We start from the raw sequence: 25,446 nt of genomic DNA, 5'->3' as shown, positions 1-25,446 counted from the left end.
GATCAAGTTTTGTCAGGCTCCTGGAATACTTCTCATTCTTCAGTGTTCCTGACAGATCATAGATAATGATTCAGTGATCATATCTGCAAGATCTTTCAACACCTTAGAGTGTGTAATTTTGTCTGGGATGTCTTATCAGATTCAGCCCAACATTTTAGCCTATTGATATCTGTTTGGCTCCTGACTGTCCTCCAACAGGTCAACTATCCATCCTAGTTTTCTGTCATCTGTAAATTTGATAAGCATGCCAACTATGCCTTCATTCAAGACATTGGTTAAAATGTTGAAGAGCATGTGGCTGAGCAAAGATCACGGAATCACTCCACTGGAGACTTCTTTATGGGTTGACAATTGGTAGCTACTCTTTGGGAATGGCCATTGAACAAGTTCCAAACCCACATAACTAGACAACTATTGTCTTGCTCATATCTTGCCATCTTTTACAAAATGAAAGTATGAGAGATTGTGTCAAATGATTTGCTAAAAACATAGGTAAACCACATCTGTAGTGTTTCCCTGGTCCACCCATCTAGTAACTCTGTGAAAAGAGGATATGAAGTTAGTCTGGCATGACCCACTCCTGATAAACCACACTGGATCTTTGTGATTACAGAAATCTTTTCTAGATGGCTCATGACCATATCTTTAATTCTTTATCCTGTAATTTTTCCAGAAATGTAAGCCAAGCTGATTGGTTGGTAGTTTACATACCCTACTCTCTTCTATTTATTGTAATTTCAGATAACATTTGCCTTTTTTTCAGACCTTTATCAGTCAGGTATTTATCAAGTACCAAGCACTGTGCTAGGCACTGAGGATATAGGTACAAAGAATGGAATGATTGCTGTCCACAATGAGCTTACATTCCAATGGAGAATATAAGTGTATATAAAACTATATACTCAACATAAGTTATGAGGCAACTAGGTGGCTCAGTAGCTGGAATTCTGGACATAGAGTCAGGAAGAACTCAGTTCAAATATGGCCTCAGACACTTACTAGCTGTGTGACCCTGGGCAAGTCACTTTACCTTGTTTGCCTTACTTTCCTCATCTGTAAAATGAGCTGGAGAAGGAAGTAGCAAACCACTCCAGAATCTTTGCCAAGATAAACCAAAATGGGGTTATGAAAAGTTGAGCACGACTGAAAAACAATTGAATAACAATAATCAATTCCATTTTAGGCATGTTGAGTTTAAGATGTCTCTGGTACATCCAGTTTGAAATATTGAATAGGCACCTGGTGATAGGGAAGTGCAACTCCACTGAGTGTATCTGGAAATCATCTGTACCCGTTGGAAGTGAAGAATTTACCAAGAAAGAGAATATGGAAGGAGAAGAGAGGAGGGCCCAGGACAGAACTCTGATAGTGAGGAGGCATGATGTAGATAATAAACTAGCAAAAGAGACTGAGAAGTGGGCATAGATAGGAAGGAGAACCCAGAGGATGTCGGGGAAATCCAGAGAGGAGAGGGCAGTCAGTAGGGTCAGATGTCATAGGCAGGTTTAGAAGGACAGCAGCTCTCCTGTTTGTTTTCCATCATCATTAAAAAACAATGATTTGTTTCTAGCACAGCCATTTCTGGATATATCTAGCAACTCCCTTTTAGAATTGAACCTTCCCTTATACCAAAGAAAGACAGTTAAGTATGAACACATCAGCTATGTGGGGCACGTCTGATGGAGACATGGCTCTTTGGTTCACATGTGGTTCTATAGGGTGGATATGTTCCAGAAAAATTGTCTAAATGATTTTCTGTAGTACTGAATTCAATTTTCCTCCCAATCTCCTTTTTCTTTTTTCAACTTTTATCGATATCTTTTGTTTTTACATTACCTTCATGTCCAACTATATTTTTTCTCCAGATGGTCCAGAAAGCCATCCCTTGTAGTAGATAATATGGAAGGAAGGACAGAAGGAATTAAAGAAGGAAGGAAGTGGGGGGGAAGTAGCTCAGCAAAACTAACAAGCACATCATCCAAGTCTGACAGTCTATGTAGGGTTCCTTAGCCTTAGGCTCCTATCTCTGTATCCTTATCTCCTATCCATTATGGAAGGGAGGGAAAGGTATCTTTTCTTCTCTTGATCAGAAGTTTTGTTTTGTTATCCTGTGGAATCAGCCATAATTACTCAGTTTCAGACATTGAATCTATTTCCCCTCCCTGCTTTAGACTTGGGGTTGAAGAGTTTTGCACAAAGGATGGCATTCTGTCTTACTGGTCTCATGACTCCTACGTGATCTTTTAAAAATCTCTTGTAGCAACTCAACAATTAGAGATCCCACTTTTTCTGCTCTCTTGGGATGTAGTTCATTTGGACCTGGAGAATTGAACTCATCAAGACAGCTAGGTCCTTTTACCATATTTCTTTGGTCAGCTTGGGTTTCGATTCCTATTGATCAATCTTGTTTTGTCCTTTTGGAGCCTTGGGTCATAGAATGATACCTCTTTTTTCATTCTCTTTTTAAAAATGTAGAACAGGTTGGAGCCTACTAATACCAGACAAACATTTCAAGCAAGAAAGTCAGTGTAGTCACTTTTAACAGTGGATGTGTGTCGGGTGTATCTCTTTTTCTCAATGGGATATCCAGCTTTCATTCTCTCTCTACATGAGGGATTGGAAGCAGAGTGCTGAGTTTGTTTCCACTTACATGTTGTGACATTTTGACATTTCCTGAACTACAGGATGTTTGAGAAAAACAGCTTGCCTTTTACTGAAAAATTAATTACACTGCCATTTTCACATAGTGATGGGCTCTGTGAAAGGACTGAGCCATTCAAGGAGGTGAGGTGGGGGGGAGATGGTTAATGGGATGACAGTAACACATCTTGAATATAGGTTAAACGACCTCATTAAGAGTTGATTATCAGCGTGGTGTAAACTCTTTCAGAAAGTATCCTCTTCCCTACCATTGTTCTATTGAGCGAATGCATAGCTTTATATTACTTTTACCTCAAAAATGAGGTTTGTAGTTAGTTCTCTTTTCCAATAAGCTAAAATCCTAGACGTGGAGAACTCTAGGGTAGGAAGAGACCTCCATTATACAGGTGAGGAAACTAAGACCCAGAAAGGTGAGTTCAACTCAACAAACATTTATTAAATACCTACTATAGGCATTGCACTGGGAATACAAAATCAGAAAAGGATAATTCTTGATCTCAAAGAGTGTATATTATACAGGGGTGTGGATAGGGTGGTGGGCTCTAATGGGTACCCAGAAGCTCAGGTTTTAGTGTTTGAAGACGTTGCATCAGATCCCTGTTCTGCTATTTTCCCACTTTGCCTCTCTGGCCTTTGCTTTCCTTCTTGGTAAAATGAGGGGATTGGACTAGGTAATCCCTGACATACCTTCAGCACTAAATTTAATCCTGTGATCTTTCTCTTGAAATAAAAAAGGCCTTGAAAAGGAACTGGGCAGAATGATGGAATCTCAGAGTTGTAAGGACCTCAGAGTCTAGTCCAGCATATACTTAAACAATAATCCTTACTATGTTACCCCTTGCAGATTGTCACTCCCTATTTTTGGAAAGACCTCTAGCAAGGGAAATCCATTATTTCTTGTAGATAGCTCTAAATGTAAGGAAGTTCTTCCTTCAACCTAATTTTTCCTTTTCCAACTTCTATTCCATCGTCCCTCCTTTTTCTGTCTGGAACTAAGCATGATAGTTACAGCCACCACCATTCATATAACAGATTAAGATTTGCAAAATGTTTTATATATTATCTGATTTGATCTTCACAGCAACCCTGTGAGGGTAGGGGCTTTTATTAACCCCCATTTTATATGTAGGGAAATGGAGAATTAGAGAGGTTAAATGACTTTCCCAGGACCACACAGCTACTAAGTTTCTAAGACAGGATTTGAACTCTGGTTGATTTCAGTCAAGAGCATTTTTAAGCACCTACTACATGTCAGGCACCATACTAAATCCTGGGGATACAAAGGAAGGCAAAAACTGCCCATACCCTCAGGAAGTTCCCATTCTAATGAGGGGAGACATGCAAACAACTAAGTCCATAAAACTATATACAGGCTAAATTGGAGGTCATCTTGAGGGGAAGGCACTAGAGTCAGTTGATAGGGACTTTTGCTGAAGGTGAGATTTTAGTAGAAATTTGAGGGAAGCAAGGAGGTAGAATAAAGTCTTCAATGTTAAGAGGATTGGAAAGGAAGGGAGTGGGCTAGGGGCTTTATGAAGGTCTTTAAGAGCCAAACGGAAGATTTTATATTGGATCCTGGAGGGGCTAGAGAGCCATTGTGGTCAATTGAATGGGAGCAAGTAATGCATGACATGGTCAAACCTATGCTTTAGGAAGATCACTTTGACAGCTGAATGGAGGATGGACTGGAATGGGGAAGAGACTTGAATCAGAGACTGACCAGCTGGCTGTTGCAGCATCCAGATGTGAAGCACCAGCATGGCAGCTGTGTCAGAGGAGAGAAGGAGCCATCATACAGGAGAGAGTTCAGGTACAGAACTTTGAGCCTACCACCTAGCCACCATAGAACATAGCTGATCCTTATTCCACATACACTTGATCCATGTAGCCTCTGAGGCTTTTCTTCCCCAGCCTAATATCCTGCTGGGACTTGGTTCAGGACCACAGGTTCCATCAGCACACAACTCATCCTTGTTGTGAATCAGATCTCAGGTAACCTTTGTTATCTTTGATTTCTTCACTTTTTGAAGGGTGAAATTATCCTTAGGGCAAACAAAGACATTTTGAGCTGCTTTACTTTTGACTGACAGAGTAAACCAGCAGATGTCCAGATAATTAAAGTCCCCTGTCGCTCCTGTATCACACCTCTGTGCCATTCTTGTTACCTGTTGGCTGAACTTCTCATCTTTTGCATCCTTCTATCCAGTGATTAGTGGTGTCCTTCCATGGCAATACTGCTCATTTTTAGGCTTCTCTTGCTTTTTGCCCAAATGCCATCCACCGGTCTTCTCACCTTTGTTTCCGTATTTCTTCACATTTACTCACTGTATCTTTCTCATAAACAATTTTACTCTGCCTCTCCCTTTTATTTATTCTATTCCTGTTGTATAAGAAATCTCCTTACAGAGTTTTATTCCATGAAGATAACTCTGAAGACAAATTTCCCTCCTTGCAATGGGTACTATAGGTCACCTTGCTTTGTTAACCAGACTTTGTGCATTTACGTGTAGACACACAAGACTGTGTGGACTTTATTCCTGGTTCTTTTCTGAGATTTTGTCCTCTGTGAACTTCTGGATATCTTTATACTGCCCTTCTTCCTATCAAATACATTAAAAGGGGTTTATTGATGACTTTTATTATTATGCTACTGCTCTTTCTAGAAATACCTCCTTCTCCCCCCTGACCTTTTCCAAATTGAGCCCACTCTTGTAACAAAGAAAAATCATCAAGCAAAAAACCTTTTATACAGTAACTATGTCTGACAATATTTACGACATTCTCCCAAGTAGACCCATTTCTCTTCACCATGACTCAGGAGCTATCAAATCCAATTTTGAAATATTTGGGGAGAATAAAGGCTGTGGTAGCAATAAATGGTATGGTAACAAACTGAAAAGCAAAAGGTAGCTTCACTCTGCATAGTAGAAAGCAAGAAATGGACTTCCAATGGGCTACCTTGCCCAGTGAGTAAAGAACTTGATGGTGGATGAGAAAATTAAGTGTCTGGGTCTCTTTGCAATCTTTTCTCACCTCCCCCTTTTATTTTGTGATTAATCAATTTCACATTAGAAAGGGGAAAAAAGCAAGCAGGATTAGATATTTATCAGTGACTCGATGCTGAACTCTGGGATTTTCATGTAGTTCTCTTTTACAAAGCTAAAGTTAGTGTGCTGACAATCTTCCTAGTTCTACTGTTTTCGCTTTGCACTACTTTCTGTAGGTTCTTTCATATTTCTTTGTATTTTTTATATTTGTCATTTTTTTATGTCCAGAGAGTCTCCATTACATAATTGGACCAATCTATTTAGCCATTTCCCAATTGTTCAATAGTTAGACTCTCTCCTTTTTTTTTTTTTTTTTGCTTTTTGGAGGTTAGAAGGTAGGGCAATTGGGGTTAAGTGACTTGCCCAAGGTCACACGGCTATTACGTGTTAAGTGTCTGAGGCCGGATTTGAACTTGGGTCCTCCTGACTCCAGGGCCGGTGCTCTATTCACTGGGCCACCTAGCCGTTCCTATAGTTAGACTCTTTATAAAGTTTTTTCTAAAATATATAATGTTGTTCAAATATCTTTGTATAACGAATTCTTCCGTTTACTCACATTGTGTCCTTAGGCTATGTTTCCATAATACTGTTACTGCTGGATCAAAGGGTGTGGTCTACTTTATGACCCTTTTCTATTGCCAGATTGCTTCCTAGAAAAATCTGGTACCAGCATTGTCTAAAATGGACCTGTTTGCCCATAGGCTTGTCAGCATTACATTTCGTTAAATTTTTATGTTTTAAATATCACTCCTCATCTTTTTGGCACTGTTAAGCCAAAAGTCAGAGGATTTTGACAGAATAGATATCAAAGAGAACAGGATGAATGCCTGTAACTTGTCTGAAACTACCTGCCATGGCCTCCATCCCTCGAATACAGGCCCATTTCACAAGTTTTGACCTTTGGTTTTTAAAAGTTGATTTCAGTGCTAGTTTGAAGAGGAAGCAGATTATTGGATCCAAGCTGATTTCTTCCATGTTAGGCATAGTTTAGCCCGCTCTCTCCATTCAAAAATGATTTCTGGCCCACAATTAGATGACGATCTAATTAGAGCCTTTTGATATGTCAATTCTCCTTCCTCTTTGGCTGTTTGAAGAATCCTTTCTTTATCTGCATTGGGAATTTGACTGTTATGCCTTGAATTTTATGTTGCATGATTTTCATAAAGGGCATTTTGAAGATCCTTTATGTTTTAATATTTATTATTTCTTCTTTACTATGGAAAAATTTCCTCAATTGATTCTCTGAATATCATGCTGAGGTTGCTTTCCTTTTCTTTTTCTTCCTAAATATCTATTTTTCATAGCTTAGAGAGTCTTGATCGACTTTCCAGGTCACTCAGTTTGATTTGCATTGCTCTTTATCTGCTTAATCCTGCTAAATTCTGGTCTTGTTGCTCCAGCTTTTCTTTGTTGCTGATTTTCTGTTCTGTGGCGTCTTTCCTGTTTTTGCTGCTTCTGGTGATGGGTTTTAGTGCCTTCATCATGTTTGGCAATCTCTTGATTTCTTTCTTCTTACTCCCATTTTGTTGCACTTATGTCTTCTTTCATTTCTCCCATATAGTAGATGTTACAATCCATTCTACTTTTCCTCAGCAGTCTTCAAGGGTTTTTCCTGTGCCTTCCTTTGTGTGAGTTTTCCTTGTGATCTTTTTGCTTTGCTCTTGTATTGCATTTTGCTTGAGATCCTTTTGGATCCTGACTCTGCTATCCAGTTTGTTAGCTAGCCTTTGCAGCTACTTGTCACCTACAAATTGGATTAGCATGTTCTTTATTCCCTTATTCAAGTTATTGATAGAAATGTTAAACAGCACAAGACCCAAGGTAGATAGATTCCTGGGGAATAGTCTACTCCAGACTTTTATCAGGTTGACATTGACCTATTGATGACATTTTGGATCTGGTCACTCGAGAAGTTCTGAATCTACCTAACTATATTCTTACTTAGCAAATAACTTGCCATCTTATCCATGAGGCTAGCAAAGAGACTTCATCAGATATTTTACTGAAATAGACATATTCAATTAAATTGCTGTTTATTAAATGTCTATATCGTAGGCACTTAGGATACACAGATTTTCAAAGTGACATAGGCCCTGCCTTCAGGGAACTTATATTTTTTTGAAGGGGATATGACATCTACTGGATAGGACACTGGGCCTGGAGTCTAGAAAACTTGAGTTCAAATATGACCTTAGACAGTTACTAGCTATGTGACCCTGGGCAAACATCTTAGCCTCTGTTGCTTCAGTTTCCTTAGTGTAAAAGGGGAATAATAATAGTGCCCACTTCCCTGGATTTTTGTGAGGATCAAATGAGATAGTATCTATGAAAGTGCTTAGCATAGTGTCTGACACATACTAGATACCATTTAAATAATTATTACCCTCCCTTCCCTCAGAAAATCACTAGGAACTTGAGTGTGTGACTCATTTTGTTTCTTTAAAAGAGTTCTCAACTCCCCTGCAAGTACACTGGACAACAATAGCATTAAGTTTATGAATAAAACAGAAAGGACTTGTCTGAGTTCAAAAGAAATGAAGAAAGCTCTCTTACCACAATGATGATAGGAAGAACAAAAGTTCTTTCCCAATTCCATTGATGTTCAAGAAAACTCTCTCATTTTTCACAGATAATTTATGTTGTCATTCTTACTTACAATGCTATCCTGTGTGTTGAGAACTGTAAGAGATCCAGCTTTTCCTTCCAAATCTTGACCACCCTAGTCCATGTAATTCACAGTACTTGTACTAGTGAAGAGCAAAGTCTAGGTTTATTCTGCCATACTGTTGCTTTTTGAGTTCTATCGCCTTCTTTGGTCTTTGGCATCCAGCTCCCTACCTTGGCAATCCTTCTCCCCCTTTCAGTATTCTATCACTTTGCTGCTTGTTCACTATCCCCATTTGGCAAAAGCTGTTTCCCTCCAGGGAACCATATGGCTCCAGTGGATCCTTCTACAGCTTGGCGTCTCTTTTCTTTATGCCAACTTCCACCTGTGTCTGCCGCCATCTCCAGATCCATGTGGTATTGTTCACTGCCTGTCTTTTCTTTGTCTGTGTCCTCCTTCTTTATTATATGGAAGCAACAGTCTGGAAGTTAATCTTTTGGTGCATACAGACTGCCTAGAGTTTAAGGTATTGTATGTGGAATGATTTTTGTTGATTGTGAGTCCTAAGTATGGTCTGACAGCTATCAGGGGAGGAGAGTTAGAGATGGAGATCATGGCATTGAGGAGGTTGATGAACTGGGAGTACAGTATCATCAACATGCATATTAAAGTCATGAAGGATGATGGAAGGGGTCAGACAGAAAGACATAGTATGTCAGGTAGTGAACCTTATTGAGGAGGGAGGAAGAGTTAGAAGGTCAGTAGATGGTAGCACAAATAGAAGAAAGAGTGCCATCGGCCTGGTACATAGTAAGTGCTTAATATCTGCATGCTGATTGATTAATGGCATTTTCCTATTCTACCAGTCTCATATCCCTGTTAAAAAGGATATGAAATGATTCTATAATAATTTCTTCTTGATGAAACCATGTTAGTTTTTAGCGATCACTGCTTCCCTTAAGGTATTATAGAGTTTTTGCCAGGAGTAAAAATCAAGCTCACTGGTCTATGATTTACAGACTTGATCAATTTCCTTGGTTTTGTGTGTGTGTGTGTGTGTGTTTTAAATGAGAATAGAATTTGCTATCTCCTCCAATCATGCAAAGTCTCTCTCGTTCTTCTAGATCTTTCAAAGAGAACTGATCCTGGATCAACTGTATCTGTCAGTTGTTTTCGGTACCTTTGGATGCAAAGTGCAAATTCTTCTTTGTGAAAAAGTTCGTTTTTCCTCAAGTTGCCTGACATTTCTAGTTCAACAATCAGTTCTTCCTTGTTTCTCAGGATCTGATTCAGAACATCCGTTCTACTTGTCACTTTCTCCATGTTTTGAAGACTTAAGTTATCATTAAGGCAAAGCAAGAATTTAATCGGCTGTTTTATTTTGGGGAGTAAAAAGAGTAGAATGGAGAAGAGAAGGGAAGGGAGAGGAGAGAGAGGAATTACGAATGTTTTGGTAGCTGAAGTCTGCCAGCATGTACTGTATCATGCCTCCATTCAAGTCTTGTGACTTGTTAAAAAATTCATCTCTTTTCTTCTAATGTCCAAGTGGTCTGTTATATATTCCCACAACGGTATGGCTTTTGTTTTGCTCTGTTGATTCTCATCTATACACTCCACACGCTTCATTTTCCCATTAAATTCCTTTTAAATAAATGTACCGATATAGAGCCATCCATATTCCAATCATATTTCATTCTACCAAGTCTCAAGGTTACCTAACATGAGGATGAATTAGCCTCCTTGTATTATCCCTGTTTCAATCTGTTAATTACTCATACTTTTTGCATTTGTGTATAGTCAGTTCTGGCTGGCAATTTTATTGCTGGCTTCTTCCTATGGCTTGCTGGTCCTTTCTTCTGCTATTCGTCTCCCTATATCGTACCTGCTGTTCTCCATGGTATCTGGCCCAGCAGGTTTGTATGAGAAGTATTCTGCCTCCCTCTCCATCCATCTACTTTCAGTTTAAAGATCACAGTCCAACTCCCTCGTTTTCTGAAGCCCTGAGGGTGAGATGACTTGTCTATGGTCACATAGCCAGGAAGTGTCAAAGTCCAAGACTTGAGTGTAGGTCTTACTATTCCAAGTCCAGTGTGCAATTCACACTTGTATAACCTTGTATACCTTGTATAATCCCTGTATAACCTGTTTATCGAAAACAGACACCTAATCAGAGGGGTTTACTTCTGAATGAATATCAAGGGAATGGAGTTGGAGGCTTTCTATTTTGGTTGGTGGAAAAACTTTGAAATTCAATATCCCCAGTGTTTCACAAGGGATTTAACCTGTTATATGAGAGCAGGAAGGGCAGCCTTTCATGGGGGCACCTCAATGAGCTATGGTCCCTGTGTTTAATAAGCTTCAGCTATGAATGGAACAGCATTACCATCAGAAAAGCTCACTAATCACTATTAAAACCTCAGGTTAATGATTATATAAGGGTTGGGCAATGTGATTTCAGCAACTAAATAATTAAAAAAATGTAAAAGGCTACTTAGCATATCTTTGACATAGTGCCAGAAAGGAGGAGGCTGTCTTCCTTTAATCATTTCACATTGATTTAAAAAAAAATCAAATAATAATATAGATCTAGAAATCTTGGAAAGTTATAGTTTGATTGTTGAAGAATAGCTAATTTACATGGACAGATGAGACTCAAATACAGGCTAGAGTAACAGTTACTGATGGGAAAAGAAAAAGGTGACAAGCAATAAAAGAATTTTCAAAGGAATGAGCTGCTTGAAAAGACAATGAGTTCCCTATCAGTGGAGCCATTCAAAGAGAAACTGGCTGGATGCGGTACAGGATACTCGTATTTCTTGTAGCAATTGAATCAAAGTATCATGGTGATCCCTTCTGATTGCAAGACAGTGGTATTCAGTCAAATCTGAAGTATCTAGAATGGTTTTCAATATACTTTTAGTCATTTCTACTTTCATACATTTATTTTTGCAATATCTTCCAACTGAAGGGTCTTTCCTCCTGTATTTCTTCCTTTAGTTGATTTCTATCAATCAATTGGTCAACAAGCATTTATTAAGAGTTTGCTTTGTGCTGGGTGCTGTGCTAAGCATTGGGAATACAAGGAAAGGCCATAACGTGCAAATAATTGTAATGTACAGTGTAAATGGAAGGGTTCTCGGGAAGGAAGGCACATGAGGGGGCACCATGAAAGACCTCCTGTAGAAGGTGGGATACCGCTGAGCCATGAAGGAGAGGAGACCAGAGGAGACTGATGGCAAAGGTCCAGCATTCTAGGCACTGGGACAGCTAGTGCAAAGGGGAGGAGTAGGGAGACAGAATGTCGTGTTTGAGGAACTCAAGAAGACCAGTGTGGCTGAATTGCAGAGTGTGTGCAAGGAAATAAGACATAGAATGACTGGAAAGGTAGGAAGGGGCTTGATTGTGAAGGACTTCAAATGCCAGAAGGTGTTATATACTGGAGGTAATAGGGAGCCACTAGAATTTACTAAGTATGGGGTGATATGGGAAAATCACTTTGGCAGCTGGAGCGGGGAAAGACTTGAAGTACAGAGACAACTGGAAGGCTATTGCAGCAATATGTGATGGCCTAAATAATGAGGCCCTAAATTAGGCTGGTGCTGCTTGAGTGGAGAGAAGCAGCCATATGCAAGAGATGGAAAGGGAGAAAGAGGACTTGGCAATGAATTGGCTATGTGGGCTGAATACCAGCAGTGAGTTGAGTGATGGTGAGATGAGCTGGTGAGCCTGGGTGACTGGAAGGCTGGTGGTGCCCTCAAGAATGACAAGGGGACTGGAAAGAGGAGAAAGTTTGGGGGAAAGAAAATGAACTCGAGTTTTGGCATGCTGACTTTGAGATGCCAATGACTTCCAATTCAAGATATCCATATAGAAGTTGGTGCCATGAGACTGGAGCTCAGAGATTAGGGCTAGAAACAGAGATCTGGGAACAATTTGCCTTGAGATTATGTTTGAACCCCTGGGAGCTGATGAGGTCACTAAGGGAGATGGTATAGAGTAAGAAGAGAAGTGGCCCCAGGGCCGAGACTGGGGGACAGCCATAGCTGGTGTTCACAGCCCAAGTAAAGATCTCCCCAAGGAGCCAGAGAAGGAGAGATCAGAAAGGTGGTAGGGGATCCTGAAGAGAGCAGTGTCACAGAGAGTATCCAGGATGGTGAGATGACTCTGCAATGTTCCTTTCTCCGGGGAAGCTTCCTAGTGATCACCCCCAGGGATGTGCCCATAAATGCTTAACAGCTTACCCACAACACACTTTTAGGTTGAATCTGCATTACTCACATTTTATCCACTCTAAATCTAGACAGTCAACAAAACAATAAATTAAGCCCTAATCTGTAGCATTGTCTCACACCAAGTTGGAAATATGCAGAATGAAAATTTCACACTTGGTTCTTGGGACCCAGTGCATACCACTGGGCACACCTTTACTCTGCTCTTGTGTAGCACTCACTATTTACCCCACTTCTCTGCAGCTGGTGTGGGGATGGTGCATGTGTGTTTGTGGGGGTATGGGGGGACTGGATGGTGTGAGTGTGTGTATTGGGGGGGGACTGGATGGTGTGAGTGTGTGTGTGTTGGGGGGACTGGATAGTGTGAGTGTGTGTATTTGGGGGGGACTGGATGGTGTGAGTGTGTGTGTGTTGTGGGGGACTGGATGGTGTGAGTGTGTGTGTGTTGGGGGGACTGGATGGTGTGAGTGTGTGTATTGGGGGGACTGGATGGTATGAGTGTGTGTATTGGGGGTGGAGGGCTACTTAGAGATTTCCAAAAGAGCGGCAAAGCAGCTAATAATGGTAAAGCGATATACCTTTTCATATGCGTACATTTAGTGGATGGAGAGCTAGCTTCTGAGTGAGGGACACTTGGGGTCAAGTCCTGCATCCCATACATACTGGCTCTATGACCCCGAGCAAGTCACTTAACTTGTCAGTGTTATAAGAAGCTCATCAGGTGGTAAACTGCAGAGAAGGTACAGACCTGCGTTGGTAGAGGTAGTCTCCTCAAGTGGAAATGTCCTGCGTCATTGAAATCAAAGGTCTGCTTGCTGCCTCTGTCCTTGACTCACGCAAAGGGAGGCCCTTAAGACAAGGGGCGGGGAGAGTAAGGAATAGGGAAAGGAGGTAAGAATACATTGGCATCATTGTCTCCTGAAAGACAAAAATGCAGCCAGGTCTCTGCAGGGGTATGAGTGACCCCTTGGAATCACCCCCTGTGATCTTCAGGCTCATCAGGTGGAGAAGGAAGGAAGGACAGAAAGAAGGCTGGCAGCAAAAAAGAAATATTTAGTATATGCCAGGCACGGCGTGAAGTATGTTAGCAAGATCATCTCACTGGGTCTTCACAACAACGCTGGGAGGTGATTGCTGTTATTATTCTCACTTTGTAGTTGAGGAAACTGAGGGAGATGGGTTAAATGACTTGCTCAGTGTTACTTAGCAAGGAAGTATCTAAGGTCAAATTCGAACTCGGGTATTCTTTATACCAGACACAATCCACTGCACCACCGGCACCTCCAAGAGGAAGAAAAGGACTGGTGATCCAGGGGAGAGAAGCCCTCCTGGCTCCAACCCAGGTCAGGCCAGACTCTCTACTAATCCTCTAATTCTTCAGGGTAGCAGAGACCTCCTGATATGCAAAACAGGGCCATCGCTAGATGTGGGAGAGGTTGGGGTCCTACTTAGGGGTTTTAAATTAGTTTTTCACCTTTTATGCTACAGGTAAGGAAGTGACATTTAGTCAGGCTGTATGAGGGATAGAAGTTTTCAGAAGATCTAGATAAGGGGGAGTCTAGAGAAGGGGCAGGGGATGAGGGAGAAGATAGCAGATGGAGGAGAGGGGGCAGCTAGAATAGACAGCTGTTGGGCAGAGACTAGACTGAGCAACCAGATCTCATTTACCTCCCAGCTCTTTTCCCACCTTCTGCATTTTAGACTGTCAAACTCCTTGAGAAAACAAGAAGATAAGGTTATTACAGCTTGTCACAAATTGGTGTATTTTTCATCTTATCTAAATTCAAACCTTTCCCGCATAGGCACCCGGCATTCCCCTAGTGACCTGTTTGCTGTAGAAGTTATATTTCATTAGGGCCTAACAATGGACCAGAGGGCCAGGTACTAAGATAGTGCCCTTAGTGTCAGATTTTTTTTTCAGAAACGTCCTTCAGAGGACTCGTTGTCATTTGAACTACCAGAATGGGCTCTAAAATATTATGATAGTAGAACCAGAGCTGGAATTGGTCTCAGAGTCTGAAGACCACAGAGGTAGAGTAGCTTGGCCATGGCTACTCAGGTGGTTAGAGACAGATTTGAAAGCAGGTCCTTTGCTTGTAGAGACATGGAAGGCCCACTCCAACACTAATACAGCCCTGGGCTACTTTTCAAGGCTTATCTCCAATAACAGTCAATAGTACTGCTGTGCTGTACTGTGCTCTGGTGATACCACATCTGGAGTGCTGGGTTCAATGCTCTGCACAAAGTTTAGGAAAGGACTTTGAGAAGCTGGAGAGTGAGCAGAGGGCTGCCAGGAGGGTGAAGGAAGGGCCTTCTGTTCATGACCCATGGGGGTCAATTGAAGGAACTTGAGATCCTCACCTGGAAGGGAGAAGAAGCAAGAGAGCAGGCCTTCAAATATTTTAAGGACTGTTGTGCAGAAGAGAGCCTTGTTCTGCTTGTCCCCAAAGGGCACAACTAAAAGCAGTCAGTGGAAATCATAAAGAGGAAATGTTATCTGACTTCAGAAGAATCTTAATAACGGGAGCTGTCCCTAAGTATTATGGGCTGCCTCAGGAGGTTAGGTGGTGGTTCCTCTTCTTTCAAGGTCTTTAAGCAGAGACTGGATGAGAACCTACTGGGGATGTAGTAGCTGAGTCCTGTGCTGATATGGATTGACCACCTTTCAACTCCAATTTGTGATTCTGTTATTGGGTTAAGCATTTTCCATGTTCATTCTGCTCTCTCCCCCAACTCTCTCCCCTATGCTTACCATATCAACGTCTACAACATCTCTCCCATTCATCCCCTCCTCTCTCTTCCCCACAGACTTCACTTCATTAGCCAACAACTACCAAGAAACTTCTCATCTTGCTTCATTGATTTTTGTTTTTGTTTAAGAGTAGTAAGTTAGATTGACCTTCAACTACCCAAAGCATTTATAAGGCTCATGAAGATACATAAATATACACACACATATGTGTATATTTTGTATGCATATTATACTGAATGGACATTTCTGCATTCTAAGTGAGCACCTGAAAAGGCCTTAGCCTACAAGGGCCATTGTATCCTGGATCATCTCTAGTCATCCTGATGAATATGTGGTCACTGGACCCAGATGGCCGTAGAGGTGAAAGTGAGGCTGATGACCTTGCACAGCCCTCCCTTGCTCAAATCCAAGCCAACTGCAAGTTATGTCATCATTTCCCTGATATCACAGTCCCTTTCTAGAACAAAGGACAAACACAACAATAGCAACAATATATATGTGTATGTGTATACACACACACTCACACACATAAATCCTGTGTTCTGACCCATGGTAACTTGCTGTACAACCATCCTGGACTTCAGTTTGTTTCTCTGGAAGTGACCTCAGTTTTGACTCTGTTGGGTCTTAAGGTCAGGTGCCACACAGTCCTGTGCCTTCTGGTTCAATGACCTAGCTGGGTTTCTGTGGATAGAATGGAGTTCTTTATTGTCATTCTCAAAGCCATGACAACTCCTGCTTTGTTGAAGCGGTTTGGGTTATGCTTAGAACATATCCAGATTAGTTAGGGTAAGGCTGGCCAGCCAGCTGAGTGGAACCTCAGCCAATCAAAGGGAGGCCCGATGAAATGCCTTGATGACTTTGGTTTCCTCTGGGTACATTGAAGATTTAAACATTAGGAATGCAGCAGTACCAAAGCATATGTGATAAGTGTTGAATATATTTTCAGTTTAGAGGTTTAGCTTATCTCCTAACAGGTCTTTCTACCTTCAGAGTCTCCTTTCCTTTCAATAACATCTTTGATTTTACTTCTAGACTTAACCCGTCTGCTCAAAAATCTCAAGATTTCTCTGTAACAAAGTTCCAACTCCTCTGTTCGGTAAACAAGGCCCTCCACGATGGGATGGACCTGTTTTTCCAGCCCTCCTTTTCCTCCCCCTCCCCCCTCCCTCTCTTTACTCCCCTCTCCCCTCTCTCTCTCCCTTCTTTCTTCCCTCCCTCCTCTGCCCCCCCCCACTCTCCTGGGGCCTAACCTGAACTACCATCTTCACCTGGAAAATGAGGAAACCAGAAGAGTGCCATGAATTTCCTACAGAAAACATTCTTAAGACATTTTCAGATTAAAAAATATACCAGGTTTTCTAAATTTCATCTTTTCCATTGTAAGCTGCCAGGTCTTTGGAAACTTCATCTCTTAATTTAGGGAAGAAGGAGCAAATGCTTTGTAAATAAGCATATACTCAAGATAACCTTAGAGAACAGTGTTTGTTGGGGGTTAGTGCCTTGCTGAATTAGGGACCATCATCTAATCCCTGGGCAGAAGTTGTCTCCTGGAGAGAGGGGCAATGACCTTGGTATTTGGTTTTTTTTTGCTTTTTTGGAGGGGGGAAGGCCGGGCAATTGGGGTTAAGTGACTTGCTCAAGGCCACGTGGCTAGTGTGTCAAGTGTCTGAGGTTGGATTTGAACTCAGCTCCTCCTGACTCCAGGGCCGATGCTCTATTCACTGTGCCACCTAGCCGCCCTAGACCTAGGTATTTGTTGAGGGGAAAAAAGGCCTGCCTGGAGGTGAAAGTTCTGGGGCTGTATGCCCCTTTCCCAATTTCACTAGGCATCGAGCCTATCTATCATCAGGCTATTTTGGAAGGCCCTGCTAGAATTCCTAGCCCAGGGGCATAATCTCTGAGAGCCCAGCATCTCCTACACCCACCTTGGGGGGTGAGCAATCTGAGGAGTGGCCAGTTAGTTAGTCCCCTGATATTAAAGGAAAAGGAAGACTGGATCAGAAATAATGAAGAGTACTTAATCTTCCTCCTTAACTTCCCCTGGGGCCCAGGATCCAAACCCAGCCATGAAATCTTTTGTTTTACTACCTGGAGGACTCTAGGCAGTGTTACCCCACCCCCCACCCCCACTGAGGATTCTTGAAGATAAACACAAAAATTAGCAACTAAGTAGTTTTCATTAGTATACAATTAGTAGGTGATTTGGTTACTAAATGCATTTGTTAATTCATTAACAATTAGGTAAATTTAATTTAAATGAAAGGATTTAAATTTGAAAATGAAACACTAGCAGATAGTAATTTAAAATTTATAGATGCAAATCCATTCCATCCCTTTCCTCTATCTTTGTAAAAATGCAAACCGAGCCCAGATAATTATAGGAAGTGGTTTCAGTCCCCTCCACTCCCCCCTCCAGCCCAGTCATTTCAAGTATCTTTCTCCTCTCCCAAAACCGCCCTGCACTGGAGCTTGTCTATCTGCTTCTGGAGAGGAGCAGAGCAGCAGCAGCAAATGGTGCGTGTGCGCAATGATGCTCATGGCAATTGTTGGTGCACGTTGAGAGGAGAAGAAACCTTGAAACCTTTTACCATAATGTAACCGACTCAGTCAGAGATTCTGGGCCAGGCTGGGGTGGGGATGCTTCACCCTCTGCTCCATCCACATGGAGGGGTGCCAAGTGGTCACCAAACTTGGCTGCCTCCGAAATAGAGGAGGGAGGTTTGATAATGAATGTATCTTTAGTGATCTGAAAATGCAAGGTACAGGCTTCGGGCTTCCACAGCTTATTATTCTCTCCAGCAGTGGGATACAGCAGAAAGGGCACTGGATTTGCAAGTCAGGACAGAATTGCAATCTGCCAACTGGCAGGACTTTCTGAGGCCGTCTAGTCCCGACTACCATCTGAATAAGCATCCCCTCCACAGTATTCTTGACAAATGAACTCCCAGCCTATGCTGGATGACCTTTAGCGACAGATCTCATGGGTCTATCCCCTCCCCACCCCAGAACCATCAAGCCTAAAGCCACCTCCTTGCAATGGTAACCCATTGCTCCTACATCTACCTACCCTCTGGGTCCAAGCAGGAGGAAGTCTAATCTCAGGGAAGCAGCAGGGTACAAACGAAAGCCCAGTGGATGTGGTATCAGGAGCCCTGGGCTCTGATCTTGGCTCTGCCAACTGCATATGTGATCTCAGGCAGGGCATTTAACCTCTTTGTGTCCTCATCTTAACAATGCAGGGCTTGAACTAGATGGCCTCTGAGGTCCTTTCTCCCTCTAAAACTATGTTCCTATGACCCTCAGGAGAGGTTTTCAAGGAAGGAACGGAGGAGGTTTTCTCAGGTATGTTGTGGTGAAGTGTGAGTTGGGCCAAATCCAAATCAGTAGTTCAATCTTTTCATTTAGACAAAAAGAAATAGACCCAGATATAATGATAATAAAAGCAGCTAACATTCATAGATAACTTTCAGGTTTGCCAAGCATTATCTATCTGTCTGTGTGTCTATCCTATCCATCCTATCTATCTATCCATCCAAAATTTGGTCCTCACAATGATTCTTTGAGGTAGGAGCTATTTTTACCTCCCATGTGAGGAAGCTAAGTCTGAGAGAGGTTAAAGTGACTTGCCCAGGGTCATACAGCTGACATTTGAAGTAAGATTTGAATTCAGATTTTTCTGACTCTGTCCAACACTCTATCTACTATGCCACCTAGTGGCTTCAAGTCAGAGAATTCCTGACATCAAAATTCCTACCATCATATGATAGCATTTTTTCCTTGACAAAGCTAGACAACTGGGCCAGGCCCTTTAAAGTCACAAAATCTCAGAGCTGGAAGGGGTCTGAGAGATCATCTGGTCTAACCTTAGTATCCTCTGTGCTAGGATGACCCTTAATACTGTAGACCACCCTTTAATTTAAGAAAAGAAAGTACACTCTAGGGACAGTAGATGGCATATGGACTGTAGTTAGGGGAATCTGAGTTCAAATCTGGCCTCAGACACATGACACTTACTAGTTGTGTGATTCTGGGCAAGTCACTTAACCCCAATTACCTTGTTAAAAAAAGTACTCTCTGAAAGGAAGAGGGATATTGTTGCACCCTCCTAACTGTTTTGTTGAGAATAATGTGTAGCTTGTAGGTCTTTCTTTCCCATGGGGGTCCTGGCTCAAAGTTCCAGTATTTAACTGTGGTCATGACACAGGGTAGTCCAAAATTGTTGAGAAACCAGTTGGAGCTGTCTTCTTATGTCAGCATTTAGCTTTTCAGCAACAGTAATCCATTGTGGAAAGTTTAATCGAATACTGTCAAAGCTGCATGAGTGATAAGGTATTCTATAGCTTCAGAGAGCAAAAGAGAAACCCATTAGCTACCTTGTGTCTATGTTGATAGGAAATTTCTCTTCTTGGCCTTGACTGGATTTCCCATTCCTGCTCCCCTCAGCCACAGAGAGGGTCTCAGCAGTGCATTTACTTTTCCCTTAGGTATCTGCCCATAAACACTGAGATTGAAGACAGCGAATATCATCCCCCTTTTAGTTCTTTCTTTTCCTGTACGCGTGTCACTTCTTTGTGCTTTGACATTTTGTTTGAGTGGGTCAAATGTTCTTAAATGGTAATGACTATGAAACTTAAAAAATACAGAGGAAAGGAGAAAAGGCAGTGTCTGTAGATGAAGAAGTGTAGTGGTGACTTTTTCAAAATAATTTTGTGTAAAAAGTTATTGGGTTCTGATTTCAGGGTGAGTGGCACATGTGATCTCGCCACCACCCAATCCAATAGCTATTCGTCCGCCTTCTCCTTGACCTCTCTTCAGTGTTGGGACACTTGACTATTGCCTTGGACTCACTGTTCTCCTTGGCTTCAGGATCACCTCTCCTACCTCTCTCTTCCTTCTCATTTTCTTTCCATAGCTCCTTCTTCCTCGCAGGTGCTCATCCAAGGCCTTCTGATTTTCTCTCTGTAGTCTTGGCAATCTTATTTCCTTCTGCAGCTTCTGTGCCTGCCTCTAGGCAGATGGCTCCTGAATCCTTAGCTCCGGTCCCAGTTTCTCTTTAGAGCTCCTGACCCATGCTTCCACCTACATACAACACATAGCCACCTGGATGCCCCGCTTCTATTTGAACTGGAACATTCTTCAAACTGAACTCTCACCCCTACAATAAAACAAAACAACCCTATTTCTCCTTCTGATTTCAATGTTTCTGTCCATGCCACCATCATTGATCCTGGAACCCATTTCTGAAACCTTGGACATAACCTGTGATTCCCCCTTCTCACTTTTCTGATCTAACAGTTACCAATCAATCAGTAAATATTTATTAAGTGCCTACTATGTGCCAGGTACTGTGCTAAGTGTGTGTGGCTGGGGAGAAAGGGAAAAGACAGTTTCTGCCCTTGGGGAGCTTACCATCTAACCAGAAAGACAACTTACAAACAAATACATACAAAGCAAGCCATATTCAGAATAGAAAGGAAATAATTAGCAGAGGGGAGGCATTAGAATTAAGAGGGGTTGGGACTTAAGGAAGCCGGGGAAGTTGGCAGGTAGAGTTGAGGAGGGAGAGTTTTCCTTGCATGGGGGACAGCCAGAGAAAATGTCTATTAGTTCTACCTGTGTGACATCTTTCTCTTCCTATAGATTTCACCCTAGCCCTCATTGTCACCTCCTGCCTGGACTGTTTTAGTAGCCTCTCAACAGGTCTTAGTAATCTCCATTATCTCAATGGATTGGATCCATCCTTTAGAGCACTCCCAGCTTCTTTTCCTTATTTATAGCACTAGTTGTGTCTTGCCTTTTCTCAAAAATCTTCAGTGGTTGCCAGGGAAGGCAGTGTTGTGTAGTGGCTAGAGAGGAAGCCTTGGGACCGTGAAGACATAAGGTTCAAATCCCATCTCTGACTTGGACTGGCTGGACAACCCTGGACAAGTCATTTAACTTCTCAGTGTTCTTGGCAACTCTTTAAATCACTAAGTTGTAGGGCAGGTGCCAACCTGTATTGGTAGAGTGAATTTCCTTCTTAGAGTACGGAAATCACAGGTCCTATCACTGTCCCTATCCCCTAATGCTTGCTTACTAAATACAATTCAAATTTCTTTTCTTGGCATTCAAGGCCCTCCCCAATCTAATGCAACCCTTACATTCCAGCCACATGTTTTACATTGTGTTCTCTGTTAGTGGAATTTGCCTATTCCTTGTTCCTAATATGTGTTCTGTGCCCTTGGCTCACACAGTTACCTATTTCTGAAATGCCCTGCCTTCTTATCAAATTTGTACCCATCCTCTCAAAACGGAGTACAAGTGCTATATTCTCTGCATGGCTTTTCCCAGTCTTTTCCCTTCTTCCCAGTTAGTAAGCATGTGTATAAGAGATGTAGTCCAGAGGGAGGTCCATGATGATTATCTCCCTAGCACATTGCCTTGCACTCATTAGATACTTAATACATGTTGGAATCCAATTCAATGAATTATATTTAGGACATCATTTTGATTTAGATCTGTTATTGGAATCTTTCTTATTCTGGAGGCAGCGTTGTGCTGTGAAAAGAGCATTTAGATCTGAGGACCTGGGTTCAAATCCTGGTTTTGGCATTTATTCCCCTTGTGATGTTGGGCAAGTCATTTCATTTCATGTCTCTGGACCTTAATTTCCTCCAGCTCTTGATTTATGACCCTATGATCTCTATAGAAGAGAGCAGATCTGTTAGGAGACTATAAACACAGTCCATCTAGGGTCTGTATTGGGATGGCAGCTGCAGGAATAGATTACAGGGAACAGAAATGGGAGAAATACTGAAGCAGAGGTAGCAAGACTTACTGATGAAGTAGATTGAAAGGTGAGGAGAAAGATGGGTTCGAACAGGGGAGGCAAGCTCAGTGATGGTACATACCGCAGACAGAAGTGGTGAAGGCAAAAGGAAGAACAGCTCTTTGGGGATAACAAGTTCAATTTGGGACAGTTCAACTGGAGGTGCAAGTAAGGCATCCAGATGTAGTGAATGTAGGTTATTCATGACACTGATCTGGCAATGAGAAGGTGGTATGGGCTGGATGATTATTAGGTGGATTTTCTCAGTATCATTTACTTTTGAATCATAGGATATTTATCTTGAGTTCTCTCATTTTACAGAGGAGGAAACTAAGCCAAGAGAGGAGAAATATCTCATGTTCTCTATATTTTCTGTGAGGTAGAATAAAAGCTTCCTTATAACTTCCTCATAACTGCTGCCCTTTCCCAAAGAACGTTTAAGACTTTGAAATGACTTTACTGTAGAACCTGCTCTTATTTCTGTCATATAAAGATGTTAAAGGGTGGGGCGGCTAGGTGGTGCAGTGAATAGAGTACCAGCCCTGGAGTCAGGAGGACCTGAGTTCAAATTTTGCCTCAGACACTTAACACAAAAAACTAGCCATGTGACCTTGGGCAAGTCACTTAACCCCAATTGCCCTGCCCTCCCCCCTTAAAAAAAAGATGTTAAAGGGATCATGCCATTAGTTTATTTTTACTCTAAACCAATGGTTCTCAAAATGTGGTCCAAGAATCCCTAAAGGTTCCCAAGACCCTTTCAGGGGGGTCCATGAAGTAAAAACTATTTTCATAATAGTCAATTCAACTAGAATATTTTGTACTGTGTGCCAGGCACTTTGTTAAGCTATTGGGAAAGCAAATACAATCAGAACAATGTTTCTTGCCTTCAAAGAGCAGCTTACATACCAATGAAGAGAGCAGAAACATAAAGAGGAACAGGAAAGGGGTGTAGGGCAGGAGGAGAAGGTACTCACTTGGGTACATGGGAGAGAAAGTCAGAGAGCCAGGAGCTGGCCTTGGGCAAGACTGAGGGCATGGCTGACTTGGGTGCTTTCCTTAAAGTGGAGGTTCTGGGAGGAAGGGGCTGCTGGGGACAGTGGACTGCCTGTCCAAAGTTCAGGGATGGAGCGAACTCTGAGGGTGAGGAGAAGACTGTAGTGTGGTAAAGAGAAACCAGAGATCCAAGAGCAGAGACTGGAGAGGAATGAAGATGAGGTTTTCATTTCTAATATAGTAAATAGCAGTAAAGATAATGTACATAAACAAAAATTATTTGGGAGTCCTCAGTAATTTTGAAGAGGGTCAAAGGAGTCATGGGACAGAAAAGTCTGAGAAGCACTTCTCTAGACCTACTGTGTACCCTTTTATCCGAGGATTCAGAGCTGGAAAGGCCCTTGGAGCCCATCTAATCCAACCTCCCTCTTTTTCAAGATGAGAATACTGAAGCCCATACTGAAGGAGAAAGGACTCATCCAAGGTCACAAAACTGGGCCAAATCCCAGGCCAAGCCATGCTCTTCCCAGGACCTCTCTAGTGCTTTAAAGGAGATGTGCCTACTATATATGCTTTTTCCCCTTTTTACCTCCCAAAAGAACACTAGATTCTTCAGGAGGACCTGATTTTTAGAGCCAATCTCCTTTCTATCCTATTTAGATGGTAAAGGGACTGCCATGACATCGTTTGAGCTTTACACTAAGCAAATCAGACATTTCATGGGGCCTGAGGGGGAGAAGTGATTTATCCAAGGTCATACAGCTAGTCAGTGGCAGGATGGCCCTCAGAGTCTAGATCTGTCTCCCAGCTGTTGCCTCTCTCCGTCACCCTGGGTTGCTTCTTTTCTTATTACAAAATACTGGGATGCTGTATGGTCCGAAAAAGACTTTACGATCTTCCTTTCTGTGGTATTTCTGTAGTTCTCAGTTTCTTTTTGTTTTTGGTTAAATATTTATGCAGTTCTAATTCACATTTTTACACAATACTTTATGGTTGCAAAGCCTTCCCATCTTTTACTTCATTTGATCATTACAGAAGTTTTAGGAAATTAGTCATAATGTTCAGAGCTCCCACTTCTGGTGTGTTCTATGGTTCACAGAAGCAGCCTGGTGGAATGACCGGACAGCTGGCATTGGAGCCAGGAAGCCTTGGGTTCAAGTCCTACCACTGACCCTCAGTGCTGTGTGACTCTGGGTCACTTACCTTCTCAATGCCCTCAATTGCAGAGAAACTACCATGTTGCATTAGGAAGAGAAGTACCTCACTAGAGAATTCCCTGTACCAATGAAATCACGGGTTCAATTCTTATCCCTTTCCTCAGTTTATAAAGATTTTGACTCCCATTCACTCTGTGAGGTAGGGAATACAAGGAATATTCCCATTTCAAAGAGGAGGAAACTGAGACTATAAATTATATCCTCACTTGTTTTTTTCTCCTTGACATTTGGTGCCCCTAGTCAAGGTTGAAAATGGTTACCAATGGATCTGTGAGCTGCTGTGAGGAGGTCAGAGCTGTATAGCTGCAAGGGCATGCAAAGCACTTGAGCATACACCCAAATAATTGAATAATCATGCAGCTGGGCTTCTCCCAGTTGCTAATTTCCACTTTCATCCCCAGATACCCCTATGTTCTTTCTCAGTGAAGTTGATGAGAATATATTTTTGTATCACTGCCGCTGTTGTTCCTTGCTTCTTTTTTGTGTTTGGAAGTGGTTTGCCTGGAGAGCTGTTTGACTTTGCTAATTTTCCAACATAACCCTCTTCTCCAGCCAGTTATGAATTCCAGCTCTGATTTATGAGCCAGAGCAGTGGTTCCCAATTCATCCTTCCCACCTAAAGCACTGGCTTTGCTCTTATCTGTCCTCTGGACCTTGTAGTCTTCACCATCTTAGCCAGGTTGCTGGTATTGCAGACTTCAGGGCATGTCTCTCCTCCCCCACAAACCTAAGAAGTTCTGCTTCACAGAAGGCTCTAAGGAACTACTTAGACCTCTTATTTCAAGGAAAATATTGAACTGTATGTGCAAGAAGAGCAAAAAGAGAGAAACACATTTTTATAACTGGCTTCTAGTCTTCAAGACCTTCCCCACCCCTCCCATCATATGCATCCTTATGTCTCCCAGGGTCCTAACCAAGTGTGATGAATAGCAGATCTTCAGTGGATATTTGGCCCCTGGTCATAGTTTGGACAGGTACAGCCTTCCATTCTTCTCCAGTGGTTTTGTGACATGGTCCTTTATATTCAGGTTGGCGTGCCTTTGGAGCTTATTGTGATACATGGTGAAAAATGCTGCTCTAAACCTAATTTCCTCCACACTCTTTTCTGGTTTTATTAGCAGTTCTTGTTGA

Source organism: Petaurus breviceps, unplaced genomic scaffold (genome assembly GCF_028583685.1).
Source record: "Petaurus breviceps papuanus isolate PSGF00001 unplaced genomic scaffold, PetGlider_PUasm1.0 90881, whole genome shotgun sequence".
In the NCBI taxonomy this organism is placed as follows: Eukaryota; Metazoa; Chordata; class Mammalia; order Diprotodontia; family Petauridae; genus Petaurus; species Petaurus breviceps.
This window is presented reverse-complemented; position numbering follows the sequence as displayed.